This window comes from Rhinolophus sinicus, linkage group LG03 (assembly GCF_036562045.2).
Source record: "Rhinolophus sinicus isolate RSC01 linkage group LG03, ASM3656204v1, whole genome shotgun sequence".
In the NCBI taxonomy this organism is placed as follows: Eukaryota; Metazoa; Chordata; class Mammalia; order Chiroptera; family Rhinolophidae; genus Rhinolophus; species Rhinolophus sinicus.
Genome location: NC_133753.1, coordinates 182,774,925 through 182,795,960, shown reverse-complemented (window position 1 = coordinate 182,795,960; position 21,036 = coordinate 182,774,925). Strand labels below are relative to the sequence as shown.

The following is a 21,036-nucleotide window of genomic DNA, read 5'->3' as shown; positions in this document are numbered from 1 at the left end:
AGAAGACATACAGATGCCCGTAAGGTACTCTAAAGGATGCTTAACATCACTAATCATTAGGGAAATGCAAATCAAATCCACAATGTGATATTATTGCACACCTGTTAGAATAGTTATTATCAAAAATACAAGAGATAACAAGCACTTATGAGCATGTGGAGGAAAGGATCCCTTGTACACTGTTGGTGGGAATGCAAATTGTACACTGCTGGTGGGTATGCAAATTGGTACAGCCACTATGAAAAAAAGTATGGAAGGTCCTCAAGAAATTAAAAACAGAACTACCAGCTCATTGAATGCAGGGGCAGCTGTCAGGATCTCTCTTCTTTGAAATCCTCACATACACTCAAGCAACCATGTGTAAGGGACCTGCAGTTGGCATTGATCTTGGCACCACCTACTCTTGTGTGGGTGTCTTCCAGCACAGAAAAGTAGAAATAATTGCCAATGATCAGGGAAACCAAACTACCCCACATTATATAGCCTTTATTGATATCGAACGATTGATTGGTGATACTGCAAAGAATCAAGTTGCAATGAACCCAATCAACATGGGTTTTGATGCCAAAAGCCTGATCAGACATAGATTTGATGATGCTGTTGTTCAACCTGATGTGAAGCCCTTCAATCTGATGTGATTGGCCCTTCATGGTGGTCAATGATACTGGCAGGCCCAAGGTCCAAGTAGAATACGAGAGACAGACAAAAAGTTTCTCTCCAGAGAAAGTGTCACCTATGGTTTTGACCAAGATGAAGGAAATTGCAGCAGCCTACCTTGGGAAGACTATTATTCAATGCTGTCATCACAGTACCTGCTTAATTCCTTGACTTTCATCATTAGGTTACCAAAGATGCCAGAACCACTGCTGGTCTCAGTGTACTTTGTATCATTAGTGAGTCAATTGCTGCTGCTGTTACTTAATGGCTTCAATAAAAAGGTTGGAGCTGAAAGAAATGTGCTGATCTTTGACTTGGGGGTGACACTTTAGATGTGTCAATTCTCAATTGGAGATGGAATCTCAGGTCAAATCTACATCTGGGGACCCCACTTAGGTGGAAAAGACTTTGAAAATCAAATGGTCAACCATTTTATTGCAGAGTTCAAGTGCAAGCATAAGAAGGACATCAGCGAGTACAAGAGGGCTGTCCGTCACCTCCGTACTGCTTGTGAATGCGCTAAGCATACTCTCTTCCAGCATCCAGGCCAGTACTGAGATTGATTTGCTCTATGAAGGAATCGACATCTATATCACTGTCACCCGTGTCTGATTTGAAGAACTGAATGGTGACCTTTTCCATGGCACCCTGGGCACAGTAGAGAAAGCCCTCCAGGATGCCAAGCTCTACAAGTCCCAGGTCCATGATATTGTCCTCGTTGGTGGTTCTACCCATAACCCCAAGGTTCAGAAACTCCTATGGACTTCTTCAATGGAAAAGAGTTGAATAAGAGCATCAACCCTGATGATGCTGTTGCTTAAGGTGCAGCCTTCCAGATAGCCATTCTATCTGGAGACAAATATGAAAATATCCCAGATTTGTTGCTGTTGGCTGTCACTCCTCTTTCCCTTGGCATTGAAAATGATGGTGGAGTCATGACTGTCTTCAACGAGCGCAATACTACCATCCCGACCCAGCAGACACAGACCTTCACTACCTATGCTGACAAAAAAACTGGTGTGCTCATTCTGGTTTATGAAGGCCATGGACAAGGATAACAATTTGCTTGGAAAGTTTGAACTTGCAGGCATACCTCCTGCACCTCGTGGAGTTCCTCAGATTGAAGTCACTGTTGATATTGATGCCAGTGGCATCCTCAATGTCTCTGCTGTGGATAAGAGTACAGGAAAAGAGAAGAAGATCACCATCACTAATGACAAGGGTCGTCAGAGCATGGAGGACATTGAATGCATGGTCCAGGAAGCTGAGAAGTACAAAACTGGAGATGAGAAACAGAGGGACAAAAATTCACTTGAATCCTGTGCTTTCAACAAGAAAAAAACTACTGAAGATGAAAAACTTCAAGGCAAGATCAATGATGAGGACAGACAGAAGATTCCTGACAAGTTCAGGGAAATCATCAACTGGCTTAATGAGAATCAGACTGCAGAGAAGGAAGAATTTGAACATCAGCAAAAAGAGCTGGAAAAAGTCTGCAACCCCATCATTACCAAGCTGTACCAGAGTGAGAGAGGCATGCCGGGAGGGATGCAGGGGCTCCTGATGGTGGACCCCCTACTTCTCATGGTGCTTCTTCTGGGCCCACCATTGAAGAGGTTGATTAAGCCAAACTTGAGCATAAATACAGCATTGTTCCCCACAGAATACAGAAGGACACAAATTTGTAGCAAATTCCATGGCACTTTTAAAATTGAGCTGTTGTATAGTAAATAATCAGACATTCTTGATACCTGAATAGGGAATATGTGCACAGGGAAAGAAAATAATGATGCACTTGATAAGCATTGTATTGTAAAGTAGAAAATGGGATATCTTAAAAAAATAAAAACTATTTAAAATTGGCAAAAACAACAACAAAAACAATAAAATGCTAAATGATCCTGCAATCCCATTTCTAGGTATATATACAAAGAAAATAAAAACAGGACATGGAAAAGATGTCTGTACTCCTATGTTTATTGCAGCATTATTCACAGTAGTCAAAATATGGAAATAATCTAAGTGCCCATCAATGAATGAAGGAATGGATAAAGAATATGTGAGATACATATGTGTGTGTGTATATATATATATATATATATATATATATATATATATGTATATATATGTATATATATGTATATATGTATATATACATATATGTATATATACACACATATGTCATATATATAGGATATATATCTTATGTATGTCTCTTATATGTATCTGAGTATACACACACACACACACACACACACAAAGAGGGTGCCAAAAAGAGTATACACATTTTAAGAAAGAAAAACACTATTAAAATTGTAATACTCAATATATACTGATAAAAAGATGAATACAAATGACGTTTGACTTCTGCAATAATAAGAGGTACTCAAAGTGGTTACCATCAGCATCCAGAAACTTCTGATTATGGCAAACTACCGCTTGAGCAACGTTGGTCAAAGTGTCCACTTGTATGTATTTCCTTGGCAACCCCAGTGTATGTGTTTTCATATAAATGTATATGCATATATATATATATATATATATATATATATATATATATACACACACACACACACATATATATCTGTGTGTGTATATATACATATATATATATACACATATATATGTATATACGTATATATACACATATATGCATATAATGTCACAATATATGTATAGATACATCATGTACCATATATAATTACATATATATATATATATATATATATATATATATATATACACACACACATATGTGTATATATTTATATATGACCACACTATATGACCACCCGAAGTCTAACAAGGTCTGACTGCACCGAACAAGTTGAAACTTGTCACACACTGGTTACTAAGGTTTGACCCGCCGCTTCCTGTATTGACAATCCCTGCCTTTCCATTGGATGTCACTGACAGCAGCATTCACATATGTTTTGATCACAATGGAAAGGCTTCGTGTCACACATCACTTCTGGTACGGCAATTTCTGTCAAATAAAAACATCATGGTGTGTCCTCATCTACCTTATTCACTGGATCTGGCACCGTGCAACTTGTGTCTCTTCCCCAAAGTCAAATGCCCATGAAAGGTAAAAGTTTTGGATCCATTCAGGACATTGACTTTTGGAAAAATCTTTAATAATTAATGTCCATCATTATAGTAGCATACAGAGTATTTTTATAGAGCTAAAACCCCTCTGTGTTTGCCTATTCATTTCTCTACCCATACCCCAAACTTCTGGCAACCACTAATCTTTTTATTGTCTGCATAGTTTTGCCTTTTCCAGAATGTCATACGGTTATAATTATACAATAAATAACCTTTTTCTGATTGGCTTCTTTCATTTTGTATTATGTGTTTAAGATTTTTCACATCTTCTCATGCTTGATAACTGTTTTTAGTGCTTTAAAATATTTAATTGTCTGGATGTTTATTAGTTTATTTAGCCATTCATGCGCTGAAGGGCATTTTGGTTACTTCCAAGTTTTGCCAATTATGAATAAAGCTTCTATAAACAAATATGTGCAAGTTTCTACATGGACGTATTTTATATTCCCTAGGGTAAATACCAAGGACTGTGATTGATGGATCATATGGTATCAGTACATTTAGTTTTGTAAGAAACCACCAAAATACCTTCCAAAGTGATCGTATCATTGGGTATTACCACCAGTAATGCATGAGAATACCTGTTGCTCCATATCATTGTCATTATTTGCTGTGCTTGTATTTCATATGTCAGTGTTTCAGATATTGACCATTTTCATAGGTGTGTGGTCATTCTCATTGTTGTCTATTGTGGTCTCAATGTAGTCATCTTATTTCCCTAATGACGTATGCTATGGGTCTACTTTTCATATGCTTACTTGCCACCTGTATATCTATTAAGGTCTTTGACCAATATTTTAATCAGGTTTTTATTTTTCTTACTATGGAGTTTTAAGAGCTCTCTGTACATTTTGTATAGCATTCCTTTATCATGCCAGTTAGCCTTGCAAATACTTCTTTCAGTCTGTGGTTTGTATTCTCATTCTCTTGACATTGTCTTACACAGATCATAAGTTTTAAATTTTAATGAAGTCCAACTAATGAATTTTTTTCCATGAATTGTGTTTTGGCAATGTATATAAAAATTATTACCATACCGACAATCATCTCAGTTTCTTTTTCTTTTTTGTTATCTCCTAGGATATATATTTTTGGCATGCGAATATCCAGTTATTCCAGCATCATTTTCTCCATAGTATTGCCTTTGTTCCTTTGTCAAAAACAAAAACAAAAAAAATAATTGATTTTATTTATGTGGCTCTGTTTCTGGGCTAGCTATTCTGTTCCATTGATTGATTCCTCTTTTCCAATACCACTGTGTCTTAATTACTGTAGCTTTACAGTAAGTCTTGAAGTTGTGTGGCACCGGTCCTCCAACTTTTTTTTTCTCCTTTAATGTTAGTTTGGCTATTTTGGGTCTTTTAGCTCTCCATATAAACTTTAGAATCAGTTTGTTGATATCCACAATGTAACTTGCTGGGTCTTTGATTGCAAATGCTGGAGTATATAGAACAAATAGGGAAGAAGTGAATCTTTATGACATCGAGTCTTCTGATCCATGAACCTTGGCATCTATCTATCTGTTTACTTCTCCTTTGTACTAATAAGCATTTCTAGCAAGGTTGTAGGACACAAGGTTGTTATACAAGATCCAGTGCTTTCCTATATACCAATATGAACAAATGGAATTTCAAATAAAAAACACAATATTATTTATATCAGCACCCCCCAAAAAAATGAAAATTTTACAAAATATGTGTAAAGTTTATATGAGGGAAACTACAAAAATCTGGTGAATGAAATTAAAGAAGTAAATTAATGGGGGATATTCCATGTTGTCCTGTGGGGAGTTGGGGTATGGGAAACTGACATTAAAATTTGTTAATAGAGGGATATTCTGTACCACAGAAGAAACCTGAAATTATGATCTTGGACTTTTTGTACAGTGACTACCAGGAGAGAATGAGAGTGACTTTTACAACTCTGGTGGGAGCATTTGGCTCTAGGGGAGTAAAGAAAGGTTTCAGTAAAGTGAACAAATGGTTCTGGTTCTGTTGTCATTAAAATGTGATTAAAAGGCTCTGGGGAAATACACGCTTATCATTCCTAAAGAATATTTGCCGTTCGACTTTTCTTACTCGGGTTGTCAGTTTTTCCTCAGAAAGCCCTGACCATATACAAATGTGGAAAAAAAAAAAAAATCATGTAGCTTGGTTTCTTGATAGGCACATGTTTGAAATTTAAAATATTTTAACAAACTATGAGATGTGTATATATTTACAATCTAAACTTTAAAATATCACATTCAATGAGACATAATAAATTAATGTGCTATTAAATGCAATTATTTCTTAAATATTCCTTCTTCCCTGGATAACTCTGAAATTCATGAACCTTCCTCATTTTAGGTAAGGCTTAATTGAGAGAAACCAGTTATATGAAAGCTGAAATGCAAAGGTTTGTACAATAATTTTAGAATGATTTTTTCAAAGTAGTTTTCAAAGTAGGAAACTATAAATTATTTCATTATTTATGAATCCAGTGTAATACAAGGAGATATGATTTTTATGGCAAAATGTTTTACTCCAAATTTTAGAAACACCTTGAAAACTTCATTTTATTAGAAGGAAAAAAGTCAAAATAAAACTTTTTGACTCAGGCAGTTGGAGCTCCGTGCTCCTAACTCTGAAGGCTGCAGGTTCGATTCCCATATGGGCCAGTGGGCTCTCAACCACAAGGTTGCCGGTTCAACTCCTCGAGTCCCGAGTCCCACAAGGGATGGTGGGCTCCGTCCCCTGCAACTAAGATTGAACACGGCACCTTGAGCTGTGCTCCCGGATGGCTCAGTTGTTTGGAGCACGTCCACTCAACCACAAGGTTACTGGTTCCACTCCCACAAGGGATGGTGGGCTGTGCCCCCTGCAACTAGCAAAGGCAACTAGACCTGGAGCTGAGCTGCGCCCTCCACAACTAAGACTGAAAAAGGACAACTGGAGCTGAACAGCACCCTCCACAACTAAAATTGAAAGTACAACAACTTGACTTGGAAAAAAAAAAGTCCTGGAAGTACACACTGTTCCCCAATAAAATCCTGTTCCCCTCCCCTCCAAAAAAACTTTTTTCCCAAAATCTTTTTTATTCACTATTTTGAAAGGTAAAAATACCAAAACTTAGGAGAAGTGTGCAGGGTTTCTTTTGTCTTAATTTTGCTTTATGAAATTTAGCCTATAATCTATTTTTTAAAATAATCTTTATATTCTAGTTATTCAGATAAATATGTCACACATTACATTGGCTGTCCCTGAGAAATCTTAAAAATAACAAGGCAGAATTCCTGTCAATTTACCTTTAGGCAATAAGTTGTTTATCTTTCAACTTAGAACATTCAATCTTTTTCATAGTGAAGATTCAGAAAGCAGTTTTTTATGAGACTAAGCTAAGGTTATATGCAAAGGTGGAAGGTATTTGATTTGATATATTTCTGAAGATTTAAGAAATACTTAGTAAACTGAGATGTGGTTTTCTTTTACATAAAATGTTATTTATAACATAGTATCATGAATTATTTACAAGCAGTGGAGTCACTTGCAAGAGGAGTAAACAGAATTGATGATGACCTTCACTTCACTGTACTGCAGAAAAAGCAATTCTCTCATTAGGTTTACACTGGAGAATAAAAGAAGCCTTTGCCTCATGAATAAGTCACTGCTTGCTCTCTCAATCCCTTTATTTCACCATAGAGTTGAAAAAACAGTGTATTGTATTTATGTTGCTTACAAATATAATGAAAACAAACAAACAAACAAACAAATTGCAAATGAATCTAAACCCAGCTTTCTGTTAAATAAATCTGATTATGGTCTCTCTATTAGCATATCACTCAGAAAGATACAAATGGGCTCTTGATCTGAAAGTAAATGTCAGATAAATGTGTAGACATTTCTGCCATTATTAGTGACTCTTTTGGGGACTGTTCATTGACTGGAGTATTAAAACCATGATGAAACAAATTTCCTGAAACCATCTTGAACATTATTTTTCCTCCCAGGGCTGAGTGACTTGCAGGGTGACAAAGAATCTCTCCTTGACAAAATTCACTCAGGCTTCTCTGATTCCTCAGCTTGACTGTGTCCAACATTGGACTTGTGTCTCTGTACTTACATAGTCCATTAGCAAGAGTCTCTGCTGTTTAACAAGAGAAAGGTTTCTCTTTTTATCATCTGTGAAAATATTATTTAGAAATTATAATAAAAACCAGAAAACTATTTTGTTGTTATCACTTATTGAATAGATATTCCAGTGGAAAATCCATGATCTTAAGGCAAGTTATCTTTGCATTTTGACTTTCCATAAATATGCATATATTTATATATATGGTTGCTAGTAGGTTTAAGTGAAATATAGTACAAAAACCATGTGAAGTAGTTCCCAGTGCTTAAGAGGTTTATAGTAAATGTTAAATGTAATTGAATTCCTTTGTAGTTTTGCTCAAATTAAAATAGCTAGAAACAGGGAACCTAATACAGCCCGACAATATTTGGGCAAATTTCCTGGGAATGTAACAATCAAGCATATAGTAAGAACACATACATGATATTTGTTGAATTGTGGTAAATTGATTTTATGGCTTGTAAATATAAATTTCACACAGATAAATATGGCTGTTTTATAGTAAACATTGAATGATAGCTACAAAAATATGATTTGATAAGTATTTTGGAAACAAGAAGATAATGAAGAAGAAAGGTAGAAAAGGGTAAGAATAGCTGTTAAGTCTGAAAGGCTAGGGCAGTTAGAAGAGGCTTAAAACACGAGGATTTTTCTTCTCCCACTGAGTGGTTATTATAATCAGATAGTCCACCAGGTTTGCCTCAGTTGCCTTCCTGTATGAGATGAACATCGGTTCAAGGTCAAGGAGAAAAAGGATTCCTGACATTAATGAATTAAGAAAGAATTGCCCAAATATCACCAAAAATATTACCAAATAATCAAATCATGAAATGTGTATTTCTAAGAGAAAAACAGTGTCTAGAGGCCTCGTCCCAACCAGCAGGTTTGGAGAGCAAAAAAGTGGCTGAATATCAAGATTGTCATTTGGGGATGTTCCATGCATGTAGAATACTGAAACCACAAATGTAACTGTACACCAAGCACTGCAGCAGAACTCAGCTCTAACAAGCAACATAAATCTGTGTTTATAAGGAATGTCCTTTCCAATGAAAAGGAAGGACTTGCTGTCTTCTTAAACTTGCTGTTTTCTTGTTTACTTTAGAGCTACTGTTGTTTGCCTGTTTCTATTCGTTTGATTTTGTTAGTAGTGCTCAAACATTCATGTAAATAGTAGAAATATCCCATACTTTTTGTATTGAACACAGGTAAAATATGAATTTTACTATATGATTATAATATCCATAAGGATTTAGAAATGGGTATACTTCCTTATTGAAAAGTAATAACTTAATTTACCTTGAATTAAAATAGTAAATATCCATTTGCTTTCATAAACATAGTTTTAAAGGGGTATGTAAATAAAAGTCAACTTTACACTGTTTAAATGATTATGGAAAAAAATGTCACATACCGTATATAATAGCGATGTGAGTTCTGAATTCATATTCTATAATTATATATTCCTTCCAACACATTTCCAAGTGCACATATCCTAGTTCTCTTAATTGTATATAAACTAGCTTCTAAAGTACATTTACAATTATTTCTCAGTAAAATGACATGATCAGCTTCTAAGATATAGTACCTTTCCATTTCATGTTATTCTTTCTGGAAAAAAAAATATCAAATATTTTAAAATGAAATATGTATTCTCAAAAAGAATTGCTAAAAATGCAGGCCATAAAACTTCATTAAATAATTGTCAATTGCATTTTTTTTTACGTCCTTCATGACTAGAATTTATGTTTGTATCTTTACCTGAAGTTGTGGAAGACGATAATTGTTACTGTTTGCAATTGCATTAATATATATCTTCTTGGTCCTCATAAACTGACAAAAATATGACCATGGTGTTGTCACAGTTTAATAAAGCTAATTTTTGATAATGACCTAATGATTGTTAGGTAAGGCTTTGCTTTCTTTCTTTTTTTTTTTTTTCCCCTCATTCCTTTTCTTCAGCCCAAGTCACAAATAATCTAGAGCAGGGTGATTGTAAGTCTTGAAGAAATGAAAAAAGTAAGCAAACAAAAATTTTCATTCCAATGAAGGTCACAGACCTTGGGAGAGATGTGTGTTTGAGTGGGAATATAGTCACTTTGAATAAAAATAGGATCAATTTTTATATTTACTTTAGATTAAATTTTCTAAACTTTGAAAATGTAAAGTGACTACTATTTGCTGCCAGAAGTAAGAAAGCTGTAAGTCACTGCTCAAGTGATCTTCCAGAGGTGGAAAAAAAACATATTTAATGATTCTTCCCCACTGAGTTTCTCCTACTTAATAAGCCAATGAATGACACTTTTTTCAAGTTAACAAAAACAATTTTATCTTCATAAATATTAAATGCCATAAAGCAGAGTTAGTACATTTTTCTTATTCTCAAAATTCTGTTCTCAAAACATACAGTGTGTTTTTCCCCATTTTATGCTCACTTCATGACTTTAAATGAGTGTTGATTAAATTAAATTGATTGCATAGAAATTCATCAAAGAAAAGTAAATTACTTGTGTTCTCATCTTTGAAATTAATTAAACAAGATATTTATTCCCAATTTCAATTCTAAAATTTTGGTGTTTTCTGGTATTATTTTTATCGTTGTTTTTGTTTTTACTTCTTAACTCAGTCATTTATTAAGGGAAATATCATTTGATTTGATTTGATTTAATACTTTTATTGGGGTGACTTGGTTAAGAAATTTATATAGGTTTCGTTTCTACATTTTTATAATACATCATCCGTATATTGCATTGTGTGTTCACCACCCAGAGAAAGTTCTTCTTCATCACCATATATTTGCAACCCTTTACCCTCTTCTATGCCCCCTCCCCCATAACTCTCTGGTAAGCACTAAACTGTTGTTTGTGTCTATGTGTTTTTGTTTCTTTGTTAATTTATTGTTCTCAGTTGTATATCCCACATATGAGTGAAGTCATATAGTTCTAGGCTTTTTCTGTCTGACTTATTTCATTTAGCATAATAATCACGAGATCCATCCATGTTGTCACAAATGGCAGTATTTCATCTTTTCTTATGGCCCAGTAGTATTCCATTGTGTATATATATCATATCTTCTTTATCTAATCATCTATTATTGAAGGACATTGATTGTTTTCAAGTCTTGGCCACCATGAATAATTCTGCAGTAAAAATCGGGGTACATATATATTTATAAATATTTTCAAATATTTGGGGTTAAATACCCAGAGCAGGGATTGCTGGGGTATTTGAAACTTCTATTCTTATTTTTTTGAAGAACCTCCATACTGTTTTCGTAGTGGCTGTATCAATTTACATTCCCACCATCGGTGTATGGCCATTCCTTTTCCTCCACAGCCTCTCCAACACTAGTTATTACTTGTTTTGTTGATATATAGCCATTCTAACAAGTGTGAGGTGGTATCTCGTTGTGGTCTTGATTTGCATTTTCTAATAGCTAGTCATGTTGAGCATTTTTTTTAATATATCTATATATCTGTCGGCCTTTTGTATGTCTTCTTGGGAGAAGTGTCTGTTCAGGTTCTCTGTCCAATTTTTAATTGGATTTTATGTTTCTTTCTCATTGAGTTGTATGAGTTCTGTATATATTTTGGATATTAGCCCTTTATCAGAGGTGTTATTTGCAAATATCTAGTTCCATTCAGTTGGCTGCCTCTTTATTTTGTATATGGTTTATTTTGCTGTGCAGAAGCTTTTTAGTTTGCTATAGTCCCGTTTATATTTTGCCTTTATTTCATTTATATAGTTCATTTATGTTTTGCCTTTATTTCCTTTGCCTTTGAGGTCAAATTCAAAAAAATCTATGAACCCAAGATCCATAAGTTTAACACCTATGCTTTCTTCTGTGCAATTTGTTTCATGCTTTATGTTTAGGTCTGTGATACATTTTGAGGTAATTTCAATATATAGTAACAAACAGCAGTCTAGTTTCATTCTTTTGCACGTGTCTTTCCAATTTTACCAGCACCATTTAATGGAGAGGCTTTCTTTTCTCCATTGTATGTTTTTGACCAAAGGAGACAAAGGAAAAAAAAAAACAATTTTAAAGTATGAGAGTATTTTGTGCAAAGAGCTGTCACTTTCTTCTTACTATATGCTACAAAAATAAAAAAAGTGAAGGAAGAAAAAAGTGTATCAACTCTCCATTTCTTCATGATAACTACCACACTATATTTGCATTTACCATTTCAAATTCCTGCTAATTTCAATGAGTTTAAAACCGAGGACAATTATGAATGTTTAGTTTATTTTTTGCATGATTTAATTTTCCAGAGGCAAAAAAAATAAATAAATAATTGTAGTCCCTTACCATTAACAATAAGTATTATCTAAATAGCTTTATAATAATTAGATATGGCTGGGAAACATTTTGTAAAGATCTCAGTCATGGGATATTTACAATGTCAGATATTAGCCATCTTGAATTGATTCTAATTTTGTACTAAACATAATTATGTGACTTACTATGTGTCAGATTCCGGTTGTCTCTTGGGATTCATTTTAGGTTAAAATATGGTTTCTGCTCTCAAAACACCATTTTTTTTATAGAACTATAATTTCTCTATACCAACCGCACAGTTTTTGGTTTATTAATGTTTATTGTGTTCTTTTAAATAGGAATGGTTTAGAGATTGATTGAGTCCAGACAAAAGTTCATTTGTCAGCTTTTTCCCCCCTCAGTTCTATCTCCACAGAGAAAAATTGCCACTGCAGTACTGAGTGGTTTAAAGCTAAACATTTATGTGACAGACTGTAAAGTTTTCTAAACTGTCTATAAATTTTGGCCATGTTTAATGTTATTTTATTTGTGTGTGTTTCTATGATATATTAATTTAATAGCTCCTTGAAGTATTGATGAACTTTTCTGCTAATACATCTATGAGTTTTACAGTAATTTCAATTCAAATTTATTTCTTCATTGTGTCAAATGATCAAACTGAAAGTCAGTCTTGATTAATTTTTCTTGTGGCTCTCATATTTTCTTTCCCCGTTTGAAGTTCTACTAGCTGAGCTAACAATTGAATTAACTGAGACAGATTAACAGGAGAAAAAACAAATAGTTTAATACATGTGGGGAATTCACATAAGCATGAAAATTCTAAAGACAGTGAGGCAACAGTGGGTATATAAAACATTCTAGACAATGGAGAAAAAGAAGCAACAGGGTATTAGCTTTCAGAAGTAAGAAAGCAGTTTACTGGTAGTTGAGGAAGAATGGAGGATACATGGCTGGAAAATTCTTGCTGGGCAATCAGAGACAATGAGACACAGGGGATATCTAGCTAACAGGCTTGGGATCTTTCTCACTAATGCTATGGTGAAGAGTCTTAAGGTGATGCATCCAAGTCTCCTTTTTTACAACAAGTTTTTCTGTCTGAATCTCTTGGGTAGGAAAGGGGGGAAGGCCAAAGATCCTTTCTGAGTCTTATTTCTTAATAAACAGCTTAAAATCAGTATTCAAAAAGTCAGCTTCAGAGTGGCCCAATTTGGTACTGTTCACTACTAAAGCATGGCCAGCCGAATTTTTTAGTTTATTTTAATGTGTTTGTGTGTGTCCAGTGGGAAATTACTCTTTGTTTAATTCATAGGGAAGTGGAATAAGAACTAAATAATATATGTAATAACCTTATTTAGGTTTCCTCTTATACCTCTGAGTGAATGTCATTGTTTCCATGTTAAAGTCTGATTTATAACTATCATAATCTAAGGGGATCATGGGTACTCTCTATTCATATGAATAAAAATATCAATAAAAACAGTAATGAATATAAAACATGTACTTGTAAGTATTCAACTTTCAGAAAAGGGAAGTTGCTCTACATTATAAACCATTGCATATAAAGGTTATTTCAGAGTTGCCCTAGCAAAAACAAAACAAATTAACAAGCAAAACAATGCACCATACACAGACACCAAACTCTGTCCTGCTATTTATGTATTTCCACAAAGACATTTTATGATTAGGAACTGGCAATTTCTATATTCTTCAGAGAATCTCAGATTGAGGTTGAATTTATTTGGATAGAAGGAATGTTTTAAGAAAAGGATCCGTGTTATTTTATGAGTCATATGATAATTAAGATAATATGTTTAACTGAGAACACATCTTTTTAAAAATTATCAAATACCTTTGAAAGAAAGATAAAGACCCAATTAAATATAGACAAATGAGGTAGCTGATGGCCTATCTATTACGTTAAATAAGGCTGGTTTCCAGCTACATAAAAGCTGAATGATATTAGTTATCCTACTTCCTAGGTTTATTTATTTATTTTTTTAGAAGCTTATGAATAGGTTTCAGATAGTTAAAGTATAAAATAGAGATAATAACACATGGGTTATTTGAGGGTGAAATGATACCTCATACTCAAAATAACTAGCTCAGTTACTGGCTTATTGTAAACTGAATATAGATTATTATTATTATTATTGTGATGTTGATGAAAAAACATCCAGCCTAAGAGAAAGCTTGTAAGAGTTTATTTAAGTTAAACTGACGACAATTGCCAGGAAGCAAAATCTCAACGGATTGAGAAAACGCTCCTCAAAATGGCAGTTTGCAGCTTACTTTATACATTCAAAGGAGGAAAGTTACATGAAATCCATTGGTAGTAGATTAAGAGGGTGAGAGAAAGCAAAGTGGGGAAATCTCTGAGACTAAAGTAAATTGGAGAGACAGGTACTTATTTTACATAGGTGGGTACAGGATAGTTAGTAGTTCACTTTTTATAACGCATAGAGATGAGAATCAGGGGACAAGAATAATAATGAGGAATTCTGTAGTTTCCTGCTCTGGTCTGGGAAAAGGGATTACTGACATTCCAAGAGCATGCTATCCTAGATGATAAAAAGACAACAGATAGGCTCCTTTAAGGTAAACATTGACCTTTGTCAAGAAAGTCAGAGGCTAGTTGTGACTTCCAGCCATGGCCTGCCTTAGTTAGGAATGTTTATGTTCATGCCATCCTAGGTGGTTATTTACAGTCTCCTGAGCTTGTCAGGTTTAACCTGTGGCCCCTTTTCTGTCCACAGTAACCATATTCTTGATAACCAAATGGTGGCTTATGAGTAGTTTATAAAATAAAACAGGCACAGAATTAAAATGTATGTTCTATTGCCTAGTAATCACTCTCAGTGTATGTTATTGATAAGTTATGAATATAGATTAAACTACTGTAGAAATTACATGTCTTAATTGTCATTTCTTACAGAAGAGATAAATTGTACAAATTCAAACGTAAAGATGTAATAATAGTTTCTGTTGGTACTGTACTGTTTGCCTGATTCTTCATGGTATCTGTATCCTTATGTTGTTTTGTATGCATTTAAAGGAGCAGGCATCTATTCCAGTCTTTAAGGCTGGTTTGGGCAGGTAAAGACTTTTTCTGCTGGATCCCCAGCCTAAGAAAACAGCCTTGGGACCACAGTTGAGCAGGGTTTCAGCTTTGTTACGGGGCTGCTTCAGGTCAAGAGACAGGTCGATTACCAGGGTCAATGGCAGTGTGGCTCCTCCCATGTCCCCGTGGGATGGGTCTGGTAGGAGGACTATGAACAAGCGGGACTAGAGCAGAGTCAAAAGGTGCATAGGGCCGTTTTTAGGTTCTCAGCTGGACCACACCAGGTAGCAGGGTTGCCACCGCTGTGGGCCTGTCTTCTCACGTGACACCCCCCACCCCCACTCCTCTTGAGCTCCACTAAGGTTTTGCAGTCTCCTACCTGGATACCAAGGCTCCCATAAAGGCACTTTGTCTGTGGATGGCTGAAGAGTTATGTTTCTATGTTGAGATGAGAGGTGTGGACCTCCTATTCCGTCATCATGCTGGCACCATCTCAACATTAATTTTAAAACTTAGAAGCTTTCTGTTTTTAAATTAATGTTATTAGTGCCTTAATATATTTATTTCTATTTCAGTCACCTGAAAAATTAGGAAGGAAAATGCTCGTATAACATAAACTAGAATATTTATACATTTTATGAATAGAAAAGTAAGCAAATAAAGATATGTTGTTATAACGAGTATCATTTTCACCATCCTCATTTAAGATCCATCAAACTGAGAGGTGTAATTATTTGATGAGACACACCTCCATTACCTACTTCTATCCTCTAATTATGATATGTTTGCATTGCCACTGGTAATGCAGGAATTAGTTTACCCAAGCAAGAAATCAATAATTCAAATGTATAATTATCTTTTATTATAATGGGAAAATACATGACTTAATGTGGACTCAATCCACTCTTTCTTCTCAATAATTATTCTCTAATCCATGCATAATCAAATATGCAAATAAAATATCTAATATCAATGGTTATATTTTATTAAAATCAGTAAAAAATACAGGATATCTAGTTTTATGTATTTGCAATAAATATGAAATTAACAAACACCAAAGAATATTTATCAAATATGTCATTTATTGCAAATCAATACCACTTGAGAAATGAGCTATCCATTTTCTTTGTAGAAATCTTCTATATATAAGTTTGAGTCAGTTATTTTTTTTTTTTGTCATGTATATGCATCACAACTAAGACAGGCTATAAAATTTGTAGGGCCCAGTATTAATGAACATCCAAAAACTCTTGTTCAAATTTTACTACTAATTTCAAGAAATTGACAGGCGGAACATTAAACTTTTTGTGGGACTCACCTGAATGCTAGGTCCTGTGGTAACTGTAAGCATTTAAAGAAGACTTAACATCCAGTTTATATATTCTCTTCCAGAAAATAAAAGGGGAGGAAAGACTTTTCTGTTTATTAAATGAAGTTAGTATTACCCTGATGCCAAAACCACAGAGAATAAAAATAAACCATTCTTATCAAAATATTAGTCAGTAGACCTCAGCAATGTATAATGGTTTTATACACTATGACCATGTAGGATTTATTTCAGGGATACAAAGCTGATTAGAATTCAAAAATCAATGTTTTCCACCATATTAACGTAAGGAGAAAACTCACATTATTATATCAATAATGAAAAAAAATGATAAAACTCAACATTACCTCATGTGGAAAAAACAAAACAAACAGACAAACAAAAAAACAAACTCAGAAAACGGAAATAGAGTACAACGTCCTCAACTTTGGAAAGTGCATTTACTAAAAATCTGTAGGTAACATCACATTAATAAGAGACTGGATGCTTTCTTCCATTAGATCAGGAACAAGGCAATGAGGTCTGCTATCAACATTATTATTTAATATAATCTGGGATTTTAGCTAAAGCAACAAGGACCAAAGAGAACATAAAGGTTTTCAGTATTAGAAAGTAAACTTGAAGTCTTTTGATTTGCTAATTATATGATTGTTTACGTACAAAATCCTAAGGAATCTACAAAAATAATATTTCTAGCTCGTATAGCTAATAACTGTATTTAGCAAGATTATAGAATACATTATAAATATCCAATAATCAATTGTATACACTAACAATAAATTTTTGATAACATAATTAAAATATATAATAAATATTGAATTTCTTATATAAACACTATATAATTTTAAGTTTTTATTTCTAATAACATAAGTAATATTTTGGAAAAGAATAAAGTGAGAGAATTCAGTGGTATACTTGATTTCAAGACTCATTATATAGACAGCATTATCAAGATTGTGTGGATTAATGAGGTATAAATACAGAAAACAATGGTATAGAATACACAACCCACAAATAGATCACACAATATGTCTCACACCTCGCACAAAAACTACTTTAAAATTTATTGTATACTTCAGTGAAAAATTTAAATTGATAAAATATTTATTTAAAAAACTAGGAGAAAATATTTTAAATCCAGAACTAGGAAAAGAGTTGTGAAACTAGATAACATATGCACAATCCATGAAACAGAAATTTGATGAATTGGACAGGTTCAAAATTTTAAATAATAAACAAGAAAAGAAACTTTTGCTCTGCAAAAGACCCAGTTAGAAATTTAAATGACAGGCTACAATTTGGAAGAAAACATTTTCAAACCACATATCTAATAAAATCCAAGTATCTTGACTATGTAAAGAGCTCTGACTATGCAAGAGAAAACTTTGATTATGTAATTGACAAAATTATGAAACATTACATAAAAGAGGATGCAGACATGGTAAAAATGCCTGCGAAAAGATGTTCAACTTTATTAGACATCAGTAAAGCACAATTAAAACCACAAAGTTATATCCCTTCACACTGATCAGAATGTCTAAAATAAGAAATAGAGACAACAACAAATGGTGGGGAAAATGCAGAAAACCTGGATAACTTATAGATAGCATCTGAAAGTGTCAAATGGTCAGCCAAGAAACTAAACATGCACCTGCCATATGAACCAGTAATCACACTCCTTAATATTTATCCCAAAATAATAAAAAGATAGGTTCACTCAAAACTTGTACATAAATGATAACAGCTTTATTCTTAATAGCCTAAAACTGGAAACAACCCAGATGAACACATAAACGTTAAAAAATAACTGTGGTACCTTCTTACAATGGAGTACTACTCAACAATTAAAAAAACAAAAACAAAAACAAAATTTTGATAAATTTATTAACCTTATTTAATCCCTAGAGAAGTACAAGTTAGAAAAAAAGCCAGTCTCAAAGGGCTACATGTACTGTAGGATCCTATTCTATAACATTCCTGAAATGACACAATTTAAAAAATGAAAAACAGATTATTGGTTTCCAGGGTTTAGAGGTTGGAGGAATGTGGATGCTGCTATACTAGAGAAATATGAGAGATATTTGTGGTGATAACAGTGTTGTGTCTTGAGGGTATCGATAGCAATATCCTGGCTGTGATATTGTAGTATAAGATGTGTCTGATGGGAATAATGCTAAAGGGTCCAAAGTCTCTGTGTTATTTCTCACAACTACATGCAATTCTACAGTTATCTCAACATATCAGTTTAATTTTTCTAGAAAGGTAATAATAGAAAGTTTTGCTTTAAAAATAGATGTAAAAACGAAGTTATTTAGTCAATAAATTATTTAGTATTCTAATGTTTGTAAATTGATATTAATATATGAATTAGGACTTACAAAACTTGTCTGAAGAATGACTCAACATTAGAAATTAGAAAATCTATCCATGTAATTTATCAATGACTACATTTAAAATGTGGAATATTTTTTTAACATATGCAGTAAAGATAGTTCCCTACTGTTTCTACTTCAAATAGAACTTGAAAGTATATATAGTTATGTGCCCCTTGTTGATAAGGATGAATTCTGTGAAACATGTTGTTAGGCGATTTTGTCGTGTGAACATGATAGAAAGCACTTATACAAATGCAGATGGTATAGCCTATTACATACCTATGGATACATGGTGTAACCTATTGCTCCTGAGACACAAACCTGTACAGCATGTTACCCTCTAAAACAACACTAGATTAAGCAATCACAAGAGAAAATAATGTAATTAAGAGATGCAGTAAACTAGATGTATGAGGCTGCTGCTGTCATAATATGGCATATTGTGGTGCAGAAAACTTTTATAAGTAGAAAGTACACTCTAAAATAATGATAAAATCGATAGTATAAAAGATGCATAAGCTATAACATAATTGCGTATTATTATCATCTAGTATTATCCACTGTACATAATTTTATATACCATACTTTTATATGACTGGCGGTACAGATTTGTTTACATTAGCATCACTACAAGCATGTCAGTAATGCAGTGTGCAAGATGTCACTAGACAATAGAAATTTGTCCTCTCCATTATATTCTTCTAGGACCACCATTGGATATGCAGTTTGTCCTTGGCCATAAGTCATTATATATATATATATATATATATATATATATATATATCTCACATCACTTTAGAAACAGAAAAGGATCTTCTAAATTTGATAACTATAATATTAAAAATCTACAGCAAACATTATATGAGCAAGAGAAAAATGAAAGATAAGCAGTCCCACTATTATTGTGACTTTCTACTATTGCTCTAGACTAACTGGTATAACCTATAATCATTTAAATTTAAATAAAAAGCCAAAATATTTTAAGAGAAGAAATAATCCTGCCTAAAAAATGGTGGCATGAGGTGATGCTCTTGAAATCTCCCCTGGAATTTATAAGAAATTGAAAAACTATAACTCCACAAAGGACTCCCTATGCAGCCGACAGGCAAGACTAAGTGGTGTACTACTGAAATTATCTAAAGGTGGGCAAATTGCATGAGCAGGGGAGGAGGGAAGGGAGAAGTGCAGAGATGGGGACACGTGGGCAAAGGACACAGACCTAGTTCGGTGCTCCAAGCTCACTGCATTCCGGAACTAACACAGCTGAGGGTTCCACTTATGGCCCACAGGGCTGAGGGGCAGCATATAACATGGCTGAACCAAACACTCACAGCAGAGACCTCAGAGCAAAAACTGAGGGAAGAAGTCTGAAAACGGTGGTTTAAGCCCTCACTGCCAAGCAGAGAACTGAAGCCATAGGCATTGAGCCTAGCCGCCACCTCCCTAGCCTCCCAGAGCCCCTCCCCCACCTGCCCAGTGCTAGAAGTGGAACAGTAGCAGTGTCTGATCAAAAGAACAGAATATTTGCAGTTCTAAGAACTGTGATCTGCAGACAAGGGCTCAGCCCAAGTAGTTCCAGCAAAGGGGAGGGAGCTATGGAAGGAGAACTGTCTGTGGTGGTGGTTGTTGCCATTGCACTGGGCCACCACCCACAAACCACCCTGACCCTGTCCCCACCTATCTGGGCGGATCCCTACAAGAGTAAACAGAGCTGCTATAACACACAGGCTCTGAATCTGGTGCAGGAAGAGCTTGAGAACTTCAGAAGATCTCCACATCCCCCCACAGAGGTGGTACCCTTTGGCCCATGTGAACTGTTCACAGAGGAGAAGCCTGCCTTCCAGGGAATCGCCCCATTGTGTGAGAAGCCAGAATAGTGCAGAGAAAATGTTACAATACAGTGTGAGAGAGAATAAAAGGCTACAGTTGGAGAGAAAATAAAACATTCTATCAACACCCACTGGAAAACAAAAGAAACACATCTTTCTATCAACCTGTTGCAGAACCCACTCCTGTAGATGCCTATGAAGAGAAATAATGAATCATTAATTGTCATGAATAACCAACGTAACAAGACAGTTCAGAAAGAAAATGAAAAATATCCAGAAAATGAACTTAAAGACAT

General features: G+C 34.3%; 1 pseudogene; it reads left to right on the top strand.

The window, feature by feature from the left end:
- The first annotated feature begins 356 nt into the window (after positions 1-356).
- LOC109456633 (heat shock cognate 71 kDa protein) lies at positions 357-2,282 on the top strand (annotated as a pseudogene).
- Positions 2,283-21,036: the final 18,754 nt, after the last annotated feature.